The sequence below is a fragment of the Vicugna pacos genome, chromosome 5 (genome assembly GCF_048564905.1).
Source record: "Vicugna pacos chromosome 5, VicPac4, whole genome shotgun sequence".
NCBI classification, from domain to species: Eukaryota; Metazoa; Chordata; class Mammalia; order Artiodactyla; family Camelidae; genus Vicugna; species Vicugna pacos.
Genome location: NC_132991.1, coordinates 64,694,956 through 64,709,305, shown reverse-complemented (window position 1 = coordinate 64,709,305; position 14,350 = coordinate 64,694,956). Strand labels below are relative to the sequence as shown.

The following is a 14,350-nucleotide window of genomic DNA, read 5'->3' as shown; positions in this document are numbered from 1 at the left end:
TGAAGAATTGATAGCCCTTTGTCAGTCACTAAATGGAAAATAAATTATGTTTTTTGACAACTGCCTGTGGATAGTGAGATTTTAAAAGATTCAAATGCTAGGAGAAATTGCACTTGAAGTGTGTCCAGTGGCTTGTCTTTTGATCACCTCATCATTTTTCAGCTGCTGTCTTTGTTAATGCCTCTCATCTCTTTATACTGTGTCTACCCAGGATTTTCCTGGGATTTCTGCATAAGGACCTGTAAGCGCCAAACTCTAAATTTCCCACCTTTTCTCACAACAGTCGTTATCTCGGCCTCAGCCAAGCCTTTGATTAAAAAAAAGCGGAGAAGATTTAAAAGAGAGCTCGAACATCTGCTAAGTACTGCAAGTAAATCACTACAAATCCCACTCATAGTTATTTTTTTCTGTCAAGTTCAGCTGCTGTCCTCTTTAGTCTACCCTAACCATCCCTACCGACATTATGCGCCAGCCACCCGTTGGTGTCACGACCTTGGAGTCTGTTTTTCTTTTGTTCCCTTCAGACTGATGCTGCACCGCTGTTTGTGTGCCCAGAGCCGAGGACCAGGCCTCTCTCCTCTCGGTCCACTTTCTGTCACCGCCGCAGGTGTTTTCATCTTTGTACCAAAGACTTGCTCACAGCCCCGTCCCTTTTGTCCTCCGGCTCTTTCCTGCTCCTTACACACAAAAGTGTGACCCTAGACAGATCCTTCTCCTCAGGCTGAAGCGATGCGAAGAGACCTCATGACCTTTTCATTACCAAGTTCGCCCTTTTGACTTATCTATATCACTTTTATAAAGTTCCAGGGTAAAAAAAGAAAAGAAAAAAATCCAAACTCCAGCAGAGTTTGGGGCTAAAATAACGACCAATTAGAAACTCTAACTTAGGGAAGCAGCTCGATTTCCTAAGTGCTGTCTAATTATGTGTTTTTTTGTTTTTTCATTTACTGTCAAATCAACTGTGACCATAAATTGAAGTGCTGTGGTTAGAGGGCACATTTCTGATCAAATAAATCACAAATCTAAGTCAGCCAGTCAAGGCATAACATGCTCTTTTCACTTTTTATAGTCTCAGGAAGCAATAAATGACAACGGCTAACATGCAATAAAGCTGTTAGCGGACTGTGAGAAAAAAAACCCCATACACTAGTGGTTATATTATAGCTACGCCAAGCTAATAAATTCAGATGCCGTTTAGATGCTAGAATATTTTCCCATCACAAATGAGGTACCAAGTAATGTTTGTCTTTCCGAAGATTTGCCACAGTCATTCCTACCATTCCTGCATGAATCACACTGGCTCGTCTGTTACGATTTAGGAGATTGTGGCCAATGGTCAATATAATCGAGGTGATAAATGTGCAGTTGGCTCATGTGAAAGCCCACGTAGATTCATTTCAGGAAAAACGGGGAAGATTTATGGTGAGAGGGCAGTGACATGTGTGGGAATTTCAGTGGTGGGGGAACTGAGACACCGAGGAATCAGGAGAGGGTGAGACCCAACTACTGAGCAAGAGAAGCAAAGTTTAGGAAGAACTGCTGAATCAAGCTCATGGCTGCAGATGGAAGCTGGAGTCAAGGGAGGTTTCAGGTCAGTGCTGACCCCAGGTTTGCCCAGGGGACACCTGAGGGCCTGTGGCACTGGCAGCTTCTGCTGTGAAATGAGTAACAACTCCCTCTCCTTTTCTTAGAGGACTCTCTTAAACCCAGTAAGGTGTCCGGTGATAAAAAGAGCTTACAAAAATCTTGGTGATGTCCCACACAACAGGATAAGTTTTATGTTTTTTTTTTAAAAAAGGTAATTCTTACCATGATTCTCCTTTAAGGCATCATATAATTAAAGAAAACTCATTTTAGTGGCATTGCTAAAAACCAGAACCTACCAACCAGCTGCCCCTGGGTTGTGCTGATCTGTATCCAGTCTGCTCGTTATAATTTTCACCAGCAATAAGGTGAACATAGGCGCAAATGGCCGCAACCTCAGGAGCAAGAGTGGCCACTGGCAGGGAGAAAGGGGCACAAGGTGAGAGGTGCCGCATTAAGGTAGCTTTCATTTTTCCTCCATTGGGCTCTTTGCCTAAGCTCAGGACTGGATTTGCGGTGAGGGAGGAAGCCCAGATCATTTCCCTATTATGGTAGCCGGGCAGCTACAGCACATACTTTATAAATTATGTTTCATTTGGGTGAAACTTCACTTTGGAATTTCTCATAAGTACAGTCTTGGGAAAGATGCAGAAAGTAAACCTAGGTTTCTGCTTGTTGTTACGAAGCATGGTGTCTACTTGTCGTTACGAAGCATGGTGTCTACTTTTAAAGAATTTATTTGATCATGGTTTGGTGGTGACGGTGTCTTCAGATGTCTAAGGGGGTGGTGAATACAGAGAAACTTCTTAACTTCTTTGCCCACCTCAACATACCTCAAAGATGATGTCATAGAGCATTTCTACCTAGGAAAGAATTTAAGGAGATAAAGATCATGTTTTCGTACAAAAGAGTCCAGAATTTGTTTTAAAAGGTGAAAAATTGAAAAACTTAGATGCTCTGACTGTTGTTAATGACTGACCTCTTGTGACTGTCCTCTAAATGGATGGCAACATACCAGGTGTGCGAATAATATAATCTGAGATGCTCTTGTCTGGTAAACCTCTAATCCAGCTGAGACAACTCTTCTCACTCCAGAATTCCAAGAGTTCCACAGACCTCTTCCCACCCCAAACCACAGGATTTCTGGAAAAATGTAGTCACTTAAAAAAATATATATATATAAAATATATTTATTTTATATTTTATAAATAAATTTATAAATATAAATTTATAAATGTATACTTTATAAATATAAATATTTTATATTTATAAATATAAATACATATATATATATATATCGCTCTGGAAAGGGAAATACCTAGGCATCAGAACAGAGGATGAAACTCAAAACTAGAACAATATATGTATGAGATGACATCAGAGTCCCTGGGATGCTGTGCCCAGACATAGGTCATCATGGATGTAGGCTGGCATTTTAGTATCTATGTAGGGATGAAGGCCACAACTGAGGGCTCACGCCATGTAGGGAGCTGGAACCAAGACCTTTGCTTCAGAGTGGAGTCCAGGAGGGCTGGCCTGGCCTCTCTGTGAAAAGAGTATTAGACGCTCCACACCCCGGGCCTAAAGAAAGCTTGTGCCCTTGGCACTTTATGCATAAGAAAAGCATCTCCTCTCAGAAATTAAAACCCCATGCAGAGGTATAAGATCTGGATTTATGCTGTCCACATGGTATGAGAATCCCAAGCCCAAAAATTGTATAAAAATGGGTCCCGAATTGGGTAGAATCCCCAAGAGCAATGCCAGAAGCAAACACAACATCTGTCCTTGAGGACACTTTTATAACTCAAGGCACCTGGAACATCTAAAGAAACAAGGCATCTGCTAAAGATACGCTCACATTTAAAATTACAGACTACAGGGGGAAATGACTCAATGTGAGGGAGAGTCACAATAAGTGGGAGAATTAGCACCCCAAGAACTTGAGATAATAGAGTAAAATAAAACAATCAAGAGATAATAAAATAAGAAAATGCAAGAAAGAAAAGATGAAATGAATAGGTTATTTAGTAAAAGAAAGATGTCAGAATGTGCTATAAGTACACATATTCCTACAAAGTCACTAAGTCATAATGGATTCAAACTGAAACCAAAGAATTGGATGTAAACTTGAAATTTTTTAATTTATACCTTGGAATCAATTACCTGCAGGGATAATGAAAGCTCAGTTATGTGACTCTCATAGGATTACATTTAAAACCATATGTTGGGCTTGCTTTAGATGATAAATGCATAAACTTTTCATTGCTTTGAGCTGTTAGATGAATAAATTTTCACCCATAAAAATTTTGTATTTTTCTAGTTTTTAACTCTTTTCTAGTTATCAAAATAATATGTCTTTATTATTCAAGACAAATTCTGAAATATGAAAAGAAGCAAAAGAACCCTACCAAAAACCAATAGTCTTTCTACCTCAAAACACTGTTCACATTTCAGTGTGTTCCCTTCCAGTTCTTCTTTCTGTGCAGTGTATCCTTGTAGAGCTGAACTTGTACTGAAATACCACTTACTAGGCCCTTTATCCTATAAATTTAATATTGTTATAAGCATTTCCCCATGTCCTTAAAAGCTGTTATAAATATAGTTTAAAGGGTTGCATAATATTTCCTCATAGATGTATCACTTATCTCATAATTCTCTTATCATTGCCTATTTAGATTGCTTCTGTTTTTTTCATTGCTATAACTCTGCGGTAAATAGTTGTGCTTAAATCTTTGTTTATGGGGTTGATTATGTCCTGAGGCTATATACATATATATATATGATTTTTAAAATCAAGGGACAAGCCTCAATTTTATAATTTATATTTTCAAATCTATTTTATTGCCATTCAACAAAATTTATTGAGTATCTACTATGTGCCAGATAACCATACACTTTTTACTGTGTGTTTTTTCCTTCTGATTGTCAACATCTTCACACACACTGTAGAAAATTTGGCAACTGGCAACCGTACATATGAGTGCAAGTGTGTGTGTGCATGTGTGTGTGTATAAAAGGAAAAAGCAAGAAAGGGGAAGCATGAGGGAATTCACCTACTTTCTGTCTATAGGATCGAAGCCAGCAAAGAGAAAACTCCAGTTAGAACATTTGCTGGGCACTTAGAAAATTTATGAAACAAGTATACTAGTTAGATATAAAAGTGCTGGTTTATTTCATCTGATCTTTAGAATACGTCTGCACTGAAACAGGTCAATTAGATTACTTCCTTCCCAGACTTTCTCCCATCCTTATTCTAGGATTTGATGACAACTTTCGCAGCTATGTTTGAAAACAATGTTAGCTTACCAAAATGTCCATTCAATCAAAGCATCCACCCCTCAGAGCCGCGTTTGTCAGCTCCTGCTCTTCGTTACATTTCAGCTAAGAGAAGAAACACTAACCTAATGCCAGCAAATGAATCCAACTTACCCCACAGCAACAACTACCTGAAAAATTCAAATTAAAAGAAGATGAAGTTGAACCTGTTTTGCTTAGACCAACAATTGATTTTTTTGTCTATGCAGAGACAGATATGCTATTTACCTATCTGTTCAGGCTTTGCACTACAGAAAAAAGAATTTAAAAGTCATAATGCTAAAATCTGGAAGTAAAGGATTGTATATAAAGCAGGGGGGAAAAATCAAAGGACAATAAATTTCTGTTATTAAATTCTCTGGTCTAGTGCTGGATTCTTCTAGACAGAGCTCTAACTTTGAGGGCACTGCGTGTGGGTATGAGTTTGTGCACTGAGCAGTCCTAGGGGGCACCGCTCACAGTGAGCCCCAGTTGAGGACTCAACCTCAGCTGGCTTCGTAAGTCAATTTATATTTATATGTATATATAAAATTCAACACATATGTAGTAAGTTTTTGTGGATATGTATGTATTTATACATAAAACACAACAGACTGAGAGGACCTCAGGAAGAAGAAATGACAATGGTTTATTGCATGAAGGGACTTATTTCTGAAGAAACAAAAGTCCTGTACACAGTTCAGGAAAACGAAACAATTTTTTTGCAGGGGAAATGTCTTTTGCCCAGTGCACCAGGCTGGGCTGGCACCACCACCAAATTTTTGAAAGGTGGCTGTCAGAAACCGAAGCTGTGTATTAAAAAGATGGATTCCGTATCTTTATACATGTGACTTTTGTGTGCTGGGAATGTAGTTTCTTCCCCTTGAGGACAGTTTTAGGTGCTATCATTCCCAAATATACTGCCTATGAGACTGATTAACTTACCAAATATTTATCAAACACCCACTTTATGGAATGTAAGATGTTAGGTCCTATAAGGATTAAAAGGATGAGTAAGATACAGACTTCATGTAGTTTGTGCTTGACTTGGAATAGAAGTGTATAAGAATACATATGGTAGAAAAATACAAGATATAAAAAAAAATGCTGAAGCTATGAATGTACATAAGAAAATAATTTAAGAAAACAGAAATTTTTTAAAATGAAAATTACTGCTATTTAGTACTGAAATAATTCCTTAAACAATGTCCATTGGTAAGGAAGAGGAAACTCAAAGTGAATAACAGGAAAAACTACAAGCTGGTTTTCACTCTACAAAAATAGTTTCTCTTGTGCTTCTTCTCTCCGCCCGTGACTTGAGCCTTTTCAAGCCGCTGGCCCAAACAAATGACTCAAAAATCTGAAAAAACGTTTGGAATCGGGATCCAAGAGGATAGATTCTGACCCTGTGTCTCCCAGCCTGGGCAAGCCCATAGAAGTCGGGGTGGTGGGTGCCGTCTAGGGCTGACTTCTGCAAATGGCAGCTTCTCTGCTGTCGCTGGGGCCAGCAAGCTGGAAGGTGCAGGAAGACAGAGAGACAAGTAGTTTTTAACTCTTGTTTGTCTGCTGTGTTTATGGGGTGTTTCCCTGACATCAGGACCTGATTAATTGGATCCTTGCAGTGCATTTGCTTTTCCTTCATAGTCACGATGCACCTGTCAAAGTTATACCAACTATTTTCTGTGCAATAAAATGGAAGGAGTATGAGCTTGGGGGTGAGGCAGGACTGGGTTTTGAACCCCGAACAAGTGGCCTGTGCCTTCCTTTCCTCACCTGAAAAAAATGAGAAAACAAGAAACTCCTCAAGGAGAAATAATTAACACACTGATCATTTGTCACAGTGCCTGGCACACAAAAGGGTCAAGGGAAATGTGGCAGGTGTTGACAGCTGTTTAGTAAGGAAGAGATTGAGCTTGGAGCTGGACAGATGGAGTTCGAGAGTTGGCTACGTCACTTACTGTTCGTAGCCCTGGGTACTTCACTTCAGCTCTGTGCCTCAGTTTCCTCATCCCTAGAAATGGGACTAATGAGAGCACCTGCTTTGTGGGCAGTTATGAGGGACAAATGAGTTAATACGTGTTCAGTGCCTGGCACACAGTAAATTCTCAGTAAAAATCTTAGCTATTCACTAGAATAGGAGTTAGCAAATTATTTTACCTATTGTAAGGCTGTTGGGAGGTTAGTATAAACAAATCCATAAAGGTACTTAGCAAAAAGCTTCTCACTTATATGAAGTACTCAGAGTTAGAAATTCATTTTGGTGATTATTATTACTATGATTATTGGTATTTCGCTAGATAAGACAGATTTCTACTTTTTCAGCAATGATTTATTATTAATAATTAATTAAATGCTATCTAAGTTGGTAAAAACAGTTTTTCACATACGGCTGAGAAGAGATGTGAATTGAAAAGGGTTACCACAGCATAATTAAAGAAAACTAAAAAAGCCTTTCTGGAAATGTCTTACTTTAGTTTCTGGCCCTTTGTAATACAGATTTTTTTGAATTTTCAACAGTCTCTCATCTGAGTTACTTAAAGATATATTTATTTCCTCCACAGTAATTTGAGTCAGTCCCCTGGTATTCAGCTAATTTGAACTCCGGTATTTTGGAAGAGTGTCTGTTGACACAAATATATTTGGCATCACTAGGGAATTTAAAACTACATACAGACAGTGTCATGATCCCTCAAACTCAAGATGACCCAGTATTATTATGGAGTACAAGTATTGCTAAAAAGTTTCAGGCTGTCGTTTCTACACTGAATATACGGGCACGTTAGCCGTGCGTAGCAATGAGTTACAAAGATTATAGTTTTGCAAACATATTTAACAAAATATATTAAGTACTTTGCTATTTTGCTTAAAAAAAAAGAAATAGAAGGGAGAATCTGGTAAGATGTGCGGCAAGTCTTGAAACTTTTACTCACCTTCTGTCTGATTCTGAGGTGACTGTGTGGAGTGAAAACACGTCCCTCACTCGCTTCCTCCCAGAGGCAAATCTGATTCTCACTCAACCTAGAAGAGACAGATTGACACTTGACATTTTGTTTTGGTCTTGCCAAGATATTTCCAGTCTAGACAATTCCCTGATGGCTAAATTAAACTAAAAATCTCAGCATTCAGAAACTGATTTGCCTGGGAAAAACATTTGTGGCCCTGGGTCTTCTGCAACAACATTTTATTTTCCTAAGTGAAGAAGTAACCTGAGGAGGCCCTTGGTGCTTAAAGACCAGACTTTGTCACCTTGCCTCGGTTTCAGGTTTTCACGGGGCCTGTCAGAGTTCAAGAGAGGCGCAGGCCACTTCCACATTAAACCAAACCAAACCAAAACAAAAAGAAGGAAAAGAAATGTGAAATAGAGTTACAAAACTTGTGGTATATTTTAAATGTCAACATCTAAGAAGTAAGCAATTTCAGCCCACACATGCACACATGTACACATTCAGTTCAGTATAATTATGCCATTCCCAAGATGATTAAAGGAGTTATTAGAGGATTTATTAAAAAATATTGATTCATCATGCGCAACAGACATGGCCCAGTAATCAGACGCAGAGTTAAGATGGGCAGTGATATCTTTTTCCTTCAAACGTGCCAATGCTTCTCTGTAATGATAGGTACAACCTGGTGGCTTTGAGACCCTTTGTGACAAAGAGGATGGGGCCAGTTGCCCTCCTGGGGTTCCCCTTCGGAAGTCTCGGGCACTTGCACTTGGGAATATCCAGCTTATGCAGGTACCACTGCCTGTCCTTTTCATGTCAACTCTCTCCTGAGATCAAGAAGTGGATCAGCCCGTGAGTCTGGGCTGACGGGCACACTTACTAATGGGGTCTATTAGTGTTTTCCAGTTCTATGTGTATCTTGCTTTTTGAGAAAGAGGAGCGTTTGATCCCTCGTTTTCAGTGAGCAAGAGTCAAACTGCAGCCTAGAATGGAATGACAGGTGTACATTGCTAGATGGTGGAGGACATGGAAGGACTTTGAGCAGGAGGCAAAAATAAAAACACACTTTCTTTAATGTAGTTACTGATGAGGGCTCTTTTCCATAAGAGAAGACCCCTCAGTAGCATGAGCAGAGTCTGGAAACTAACAAAAGCCTCCTGAGAGGAGCACGCGAGCTGAAGTTCAGTCCAGCCCTGGGCTGTGACTGCCCACACAGCCATTACTTCTTATTTGTTAGGAAGGCGTGAAGTTTCTAAGCTGAGTGGAGCCATGACTTCAGATGGAGATTGTCCACTTCTGTGAAATTTTATTTGCAGATATCAGAGGAGGCTTCCATTTCTCCATTTCCCAGAGGAAGCTAGGAATGAGGGGAAAGTCGGGGTGGCGGGTAGAGAAAGAGAAGAGTAAGATGGAATCTTGGCAGATGGCAGTTGGTGCCGGTGAGCTCAGAAGGCTTGAAGTGGGTGGAGGGAGCCCGAGGACTGGGAACCTGGGTGTGCGTCCCAGGGAGAGGGAACAGACAGAAGCAAAGGAAGGGATAGTAACCAGCTGGCCTTCAAAAGGGGGAAGAGAGGTCCCACTGAATGACCCTGTGGAGAAGAATTCATGGAAATGTCTGAGGCTGGTTTAAAATGACAGCTTATCCAGTTTGTCAGTTGGGGAGTAGGATGGCCAAGTGGGATGGTGGGGTACAAAGAGGGCTTAGGAAGTGGGGCCAGTGTCCCAGAAGCCCCTCCCCCTGCTTCTCACTCCTCTCCCCGAGATGCATTGCTAAATCATCTAACTGATTAATAAGAGGGTTACAAACTTTTTGATACATCTAGTCTGGGCTCCACACAGGAGCCAAGGGCTTTTGTTAAAATATGTCAAGTCCAATGGTTTCCTGTTTCCCCCAAGGATAATCTGAAGTCCTTTCCAAGGCCTGCGGGGCACTTCTGACCTTGTCTGCTTTCTTTCTCCCCTCAGCCAGCCTTCCAGGTCCCTGGGCCATTTGATTTCCTCTAATGCCTTGGCCCTTACTGGTCCCCAGACACCACAGGGCTCGCACCCTCTCACTTCATCTGAACCTCTTCCTCTGCCCCATATTAGTTTCCCAGGGTGGCCATAACAGAACGCTACAGACTGGGTGGCTTAAACAAGGGACATTCATTAGTCTAAGAGCAAGACGCCAGCAGGGCTGGTTTCTCCTGAGAGCTGTGAAGGAAGGATCTGTCCAGGTCTCTCCCCTTGGCTTACAGGCGGCCTCTTTTTGTGTCTTCGCATGGTCTTCCCTCTCTCTGTGTGTCCAAATCTCTTAAAAGGACATCAGTCATGGATTAGGGATGACCCGAATCATCTCATTTTAGCTTATTACCACTGTAAAGACCCTGTCTCCAAATACAGTCACATTTTGAAGTACGGGGGGTTAGGACTTCAACATATAAATCTGAGGTAGGGGGATCACAGTTAAGCCCATAACAGCCTCTTATCAGAAAAGACTCCCCAACACATCCGAAATAGTGTCTCTATTAACTGATACACATTTATTCATTTATGTTTCGAAGGCCTCCCTCTACTTAAATGTCAACCCTAGAGGGCCAAATTCTTTGCTTTGTTAACTGATGTATCTCGCATGCCAAGCCGATGCCTGGAGAGTAGCAAGCCCTCAATAAATATTCATGAGTGTGTGAATGCATATTATGAAGCCATTACAAATTACTCTGCAAAAAAGCAATGACAGAGAAAGATGTTCAAGGTATATTGTTAAGTGAAGAAAACGCATCAAAAAAAAAACTGCATGTGTAGCATAGTTTCATTTTAAAATCATATACATATAATGTATCTTCATTAAAATAAAGCTTGGAGAGATATGCAACAAAATGCTAATAGTGGGTGGCTCCGGGGGTGGGATTTTTATTTATTTTGATTTCTCTCATTTACTTGTAGTTTCTAATTTCTCGTCAGTGAATATATATTACTTCCATCAAAGAAAAAAGACAATATATTTATTAAAAGTTAATAGAAGATATTTCTCATAACTTTCAACTGGCTGTTATGTTAAGAGAGGAAAAATACACTGTTTTTCTTTTTCAACGGGGAGCGGTAGGAAACACACCCAGTGGGCAGTCCCTCGGAGCCCAGTGGCTGAGAGCCCAGCCCATGGAGTAAGCCGTCTGCCTCCAAGTCCTCATGTGCCACTTTCTAGACTGGGCATCTCAGGCCTACCTGTCAATCATACTGAGTCTCAGTTTCTCATCTGTAAAACGGGGTGATAATGGTACACACAAGGCTTGGGACTGCCATCCAGCTCTGGCCCCAGACTGGAATTTGATTCCTTTTAGCTCAATGATTTGGAAATTTTAGGACACCAAAAGTCAGAGACCAGTCCAAGGATCTGACTCCACCTTTATTCTGTCAAGGGCGGGCCAAGCAACATCCAGATACCTGTCACATTGCTTTTGGGTACAGGGGTCCGGGGTGGGGTGGGGGACGTGAGAAAGGCACTTGCTGCAGGTGCCAAATTTAAAGTGGCACCAAAACACTCAATAATCAAGATAAACAATATCTTAGTAGAATGTTTTAAATAAAAATATGTAAAGGAAACGATACTGGACAAAATGTCAACAATTTTAATAGAGACAGATAAGTATGACTGATGTTCCCTTTGTTTCAGGTTCCATTATGGCTCAGCATGGCACTGCTGCCAGCCCACTGCCTGAAGGTGGGGAACCTTCAATTATTCAAATCATTATTAATTGCTACTTAATTGTAATTAATTATCCAAATTATCCTGAGCCTCAGAACCAGGATTGCTCTCTCTATGATTGTTTGGCCTTCAGTCAAGGCCCTGTAAGGATACTTGTGGAGAATATGTATCTTTCTCATCCTGTTTGCTTCTTTCTCTTCTGTAGCCTCCTAGTCACAGTTGCTACCTAACCCCAGCCTTCTTATCTCACTGAGGACTCTGAGGGGCAGGTTTCTCCCTATTCTTTTATAGAAACATAAAATGCCAGCAAAGCATGGTTTCTACCCTCAAAAGAGTGCTAAACAGGGTTTGCACATGTGGCAGGCTCCTCCCCTGATACTTCTGGGGAAAGGCACACAGACCTTGGTATACCTTACTTCAAAAACAGGCAAGGGCACAGAAAGAGAAAGAAAAATGCCATATGATATCACTTATATGTGGAATCTAAAAAAGAAACACAAATAAAATTACTTACAGAACAGAAACAGACTCAGACGTAGAGAAGGAAACTTACGGTTACCAGGGGGTAAAGGGGGTGGGAAGGGATAAATTGGGAGTTCGAAATTTGCACCTCTTGGGGGGTGATGGAAATGTTATTTACCTTGATTGTGGTGGTGGTTTCATAGGTGTACACATCTATCAACATTCCTCAAATTGTACATCTGAAATATGTGTAGTTTACTGTACAGAAATTATACCACAATAAAGTTGTTTTTAAAATAAAAAAATAGGCAAGAGCAAACAGCATGTTCATTCTGTCTGTTTCCCAGGAGAAGGGAAGAGCCTTATGTCATGGGGTCAGCCAGCCCTTTGGTCCCACGTGGAGAGTTTCCCGGAGGGGCTTTCATATTACTGTATCATGGGAGTTTTGTGGGTATCAGTTTATGCATGTCAAGCACTTCACAGTGCACATTCACATGGAAATTGCTAGATAAAAGTAAACATCCAGAGTCTTGTTTTCAATCAGTGGTTTCATTTTTACATAGGATACATAGAAACCATAGATTCTAAGTTGCTTTATCAAAGTAATCACTAGAAAAATAAGACATTCTTAGCATGGAAACTTTAGGGAATTCCCCCTATCACTCTCCTCCACTTGACTGAATGTACTGTATGTTATCTTTAAACATATAAGTTGGAACATCACAAAATGGCCAAATGGCCATCACAAAATGCCTTAACCTATGGCAAATTTGTTTCTGAAAGCACCTGCAGAAATCTAGGTTCTTTCTAGCTACTAAAAAACTCAGAGACCACAGTGGGGGTGGGGGAGGGAAGGGACTATTTAAATGGCAGGTAGTGCGTAAGACTTAGATTTGGTTACAGTAAGTTTAGCATAATCCATTGTAAGGTGATGGTCTGGATGATCTTAACACTGAAGAAATTGGCTTTGTGGGTTTTTTTTTCTTTCTAATTGAAGGAATGTTGCTCACCACACCTCCCCTTTTCTCCCCCATATTTTTAGATTAATGTGTTTACCAGAGAAGTGAAACACACTAGGATTACATATCTGTGTCCAGCAACAAATCTGACTACTCAGGACCACCGCATGGTCAGAGATGGCCAGCCAGTCCCAGATGTCCCAGCCTTCGCAGGCCAGGCACCTGACATGAGCATGAGGAAGCCACAATGAACAATCCAGCCTTAGGAGACAAGCCATGGAGGGGAAATGAGGAACCCAGCTGCCAGCCAGGACAGACACTCCAGCTGGGTGGCCCCCATGTGAGCCATCTCAGCCACGGCCAGGTGCTAGATCCACTCCAGCTGAGGCCCCAGCTGTCCTGGAGCAGGGGTGAGCAGTCCCCACTGTGCCCTGCCTGATTTCCTGACCTATAAAATGGTGAGCATTAGAAAATGGCTGTTTTTTAAAATGCAATAGGGGAACAGAAACTAGAAGCAGAGGCACAAAAGAGAATGGAGAAGATTGAAAAATAAAGAACAATTATAACCATTCTCAAATTGTGGTTGTTGGTACTCTCAATTCAGCTTTTTCATTCATTTATCTGTTCATTCAAGAAAAATGTATTGAGACAGCTGCAAGCCAGGCATTGTACTTAGTGCCAGGGATACCAAAAAGCTGAATAAAATAGTTCTGTCCTCAGGGGAGTGCCTAGTTTAATGAGGATGTCAAACAAGTAACCAACTATCCTACAAGGTAATACAAGGCTGGTATATAGTAAGGGTTTACAGAAGGAGCTGATTGTACTGAAGATGCAGAATCTCACAGCCTCAAGGAGGTCAGAGAAGCATTGCAGAGGAGGCTCTGTTTGAGAACCTCAGAGCATGAGTAGAGGTTTACCAGATGGCCAAGGTGGGGCACAGCAAACTCTGCTTGCAGAGGGCAGGGCAGCTGCTCCTGTGGTCTCAGCTTTTCTTTGCCTCTCCTGGGCAAAGCATTGATTGCACACCCGGAGTTTTATTTTCAGAGGAGTATTTTATCTGTGTGGTAAGTACGACTGAAAAGAAACAGCTCATGGGTGTACGGCACTGCTCAACCGAGACTCATCAGGTGAGCACCCTACAGAAGCCAGGCTTGCTCAGCGGAGGGGCCAAGGCCTTAGCACCCACCCCCCACCCCCACCAACTGTAATCTAAGTTGTTGGCTTTTTCTAAAGTGTGCTTTCTATTCAAATGTGACTCTTAAGACAAGATCCCTGGCCCCTACCTCCATCCAGTCTACTCTAATCCCTTCTGATAGAAAAATTCCAGAGGTATTCCAGGGTGGATGCCATGCGATGAGGATAAAAGCTGATTTGTCTCCAAAGTAGGCTGATGGAGCCACGGTGAGGAAAAGTTCATGTCC

General features: G+C 41.2%; 3 long non-coding RNA genes across 4 annotated transcripts in view; 1 reads left to right on the top strand and 2 right to left on the bottom strand.

Annotated features, from left to right (window-relative positions):
• Positions 1-4,975, bottom strand: part of LOC140696638 (uncharacterized) — a 31,092-nt gene extending 26,117 nt beyond the window's left edge. The window contains exon 1 of the long non-coding RNA XR_012073145.1: positions 4,891-4,975. This is a non-coding gene — a long non-coding RNA (uncharacterized lncRNA). The remainder of the gene's footprint in view (positions 1-4,890) is intronic.
• LOC116280580 (uncharacterized) overlaps positions 1-14,350 on the top strand; it is a 60,146-nt gene that overhangs the window by 43,985 nt on the left and 1,811 nt on the right. Inside the window, exons 1-3 of one of the 2 annotated variants that reach the window (XR_012072783.1) lie at positions 9,312-10,557; positions 11,476-11,523; positions 13,013-13,387. This is a non-coding gene — a long non-coding RNA (uncharacterized lncRNA). Of the gene's footprint in view, positions 1-9,311; positions 10,558-11,475; positions 11,524-13,012; positions 13,388-14,350 lie in introns of those variants that run through there. The other variant, XR_012072784.1, reaches the window with a different exon arrangement.
• LOC140696637 (uncharacterized) lies at positions 5,504-7,892 on the bottom strand. The gene is made up of 2 exons (XR_012073144.1): positions 7,809-7,892; positions 5,504-6,390 (listed from the first exon to the last, which is right to left on the bottom strand). It is a non-coding gene; the product is annotated as an uncharacterized lncRNA (long non-coding RNA).